This window comes from Oryzias latipes, chromosome 2, assembly GCF_002234675.1.
Source record: "Oryzias latipes chromosome 2, ASM223467v1".
NCBI lineage: Eukaryota > Metazoa > Chordata > Actinopteri > Beloniformes > Adrianichthyidae > Oryzias > Oryzias latipes.
The window spans coordinates 1,823,355-1,825,700 of NC_019860.2; the positions used below are offsets into that span (position 1 = coordinate 1,823,355).

A 2,346-nucleotide genomic window follows, 5' to 3' on the forward strand; every position below is an offset into this window, starting at 1 on the left:
CATGATTGTAAGATTGCAGGTTCGATTCCCGCCTTGCACACCCATGAGTCATTGTGTCCATGGGTAAGACACTGAACCCCACCTTGCCTCTGGTTGGCACCAGTGTTCAGCAGCAGAGTGTGTGAATGTGTGTGTGCATGGGTGAATAGGTTAAAAGCGATTTGGGCCTTGTAGGTGGAAAAGCGCTAAATAAGTATACGCCATTTACGCCACATCTGGACTTCTTTCCTGAAGCAGCTGCATGTTGTCCTGAATGTTCCTGAATGTTTTTCTTCTCTTCTTCTGCTGGACTCTTCTGATCTGCTGCTGTTGCTTCACATATTTGGACTTTGAAATGAAAAACATGAACTTTGTCTTTAAACTCAACTCTTTGTTCTGGATTCAGGTTTAGGAGCTGCAGTTTGTCAAAGACCAGCTGTGCTGCTCTGGTCTCAGCTCTGAAGTCCAACCCGTCCCACCTGTCAGAACTGGACCTGAGCTTCAACAACCTTCAGTCTTCAGATGTTCAGCAGCTCCAGGATCTGGTGAAGAGTCCCAACTCCAAACTACAGACTCTGAGGTCAGTAGAGGGTTGGAGTCAGTCCAGCTGCTTCCAGATGTTTGGTCCTAAAGTTAGTCTGAGAGCAAAGATGCAGAGTTTCCTGTGAAGCTGCAGCTTCTCAGTGAAGCTCTGAGGAGAATGATGACAGGCTTCAGGACAACAGTCAGCCAATCAGAGCAGCAGAAGCTCCAACAGGTGAAGATGACAGGAAGCTGCTGCTCTGAACAGGACTGAAGCTCCTGCTGCTCTTTCTGCTGCTGTGCTGCATCACTGACTGACAGACCAGTATCAGGAGACACTCCATCTATGTTTTTTTCTCTTTGCAGGTGGAAGGACTATAGAGTCTGATGTTCCTCCTGGAGGAGCAGAGAGGAGCAGCAGCAGCTGGTCTGCAGAGATGTTGTGACTGGACGGTGTTCCTGGGAGGTGGAGAGCAGAGTGATGGAGGAATCAGAGGAAGTGGAGATGAGTGTCAGAGCTGCAGCAGGAACTGATCTGATATCAGCTTCACTGTCTCTCTCAGCATCAAGTGAACAGTTATTGTGCCGCAGCTCCCCCGGTGGACTGATGGAGAACTACACTTCCTCTTCTCATTCTAACTTGGAGTGTTGATCAGTTGGATTCAGATGTTCAACAGTTCCAGAATCTGGATTAGTCATGAATCGATTGGAAAATTTAAATACATGCTTAAACATCTACATCCACATAAATATTTCATTTGTAATAACTCACAATCAACAGACATTTAACACTTAACATTTAACACACTAGATTTAAGACACATTTAAGACATTAAACATCAGGTTTGTCAAAAGGATAAATAATTGCTTCAAAAAGAAGGGAGAAAGCAAACACATAATCCCAATCCCATCATGCTCAACTGAACTTTGTATTTTATATTTTTCCATTTGGATCCGGTTCTTAACATCTGATAAGTTATTTATATTTTACCATCACAAACGCAGATCATAAAAAATAATAATAATAAAATCAAATGACAAAAATTAAATGCATATAATTATGTCAGAAGGCCTAACATTACTTCAGAAATCACAACATATTACAAATTACGTAATAAAATGATTAATATTTGGGAAATTATTACTTAAGTAAATTGTATTAATCAGTAATCCATTTTATTATAGAGTATGACTTACCATAGAGTGAGCAGTGTCTCAGTTTTTAAAGCTGGGAAAAATAATTAACATCTTGATTTCAAAACCATCAATAACATTCCAGGCTACCACTTCCTGTAAACAAATCTACCAACAAGCATTTGCTCTAAATCACTGTTCAATGACTCACCGTCACAGCTGAACCAGAAAACCCAAGAAAACCAGAACCAGACTAAACCAAAACCATTTCCATCCCATTTGTGGTCAGCTTACATTGACTTCGCCCCCCCTCCCTGACACCCGGAAAAATGTTTTTTCTTGCCCATACGTGTCGACATGTGTCGAGTAGTTTGTCCTGTTCTCTTTTCTCATTAAAAACTTTACCAATCAGGCCCTATCTCCTCTCCTTCCACACTGAGACCTTGTAAAATACATGTTTTATGTAATGGATGGTGTTTTGTTTTTGTACCTCAAAAAGTAAAAGTAAATTGTCGTAGTTTGTGGGGAAGATGGACTTCGGTATCATCTCTGGTACCAATGTAAGCTGTCACGTGGACACATCACTTTGAATACAAAATAAGTTTTATTTTGAAGCAGCTGCTGGTCAGAGAACCGCCTTCAAACTACAGACCTACAGTTCTTCATCAGGGTCTTTCAGGAGCAGCAGCAACACTTTCCTGAAGATCTGAT

At 41.4% G+C, this 2,346-nt stretch overlaps 1 long non-coding RNA gene across 1 annotated transcript; it reads left to right on the forward strand.

Annotated features, from left to right (window-relative positions):
* The first annotated feature begins 427 nt into the window (after window positions 1-427).
* LOC111948457 lies at window positions 428-2,048 on the forward strand. Its single transcript, XR_002874475.1, has 2 exons — window positions 428-559; window positions 868-2,048. It is a non-coding gene; the product is annotated as an uncharacterized LOC111948457 (long non-coding RNA).
* The last annotated feature ends 298 nt before the right edge of the window (window positions 2,049-2,346 follow it).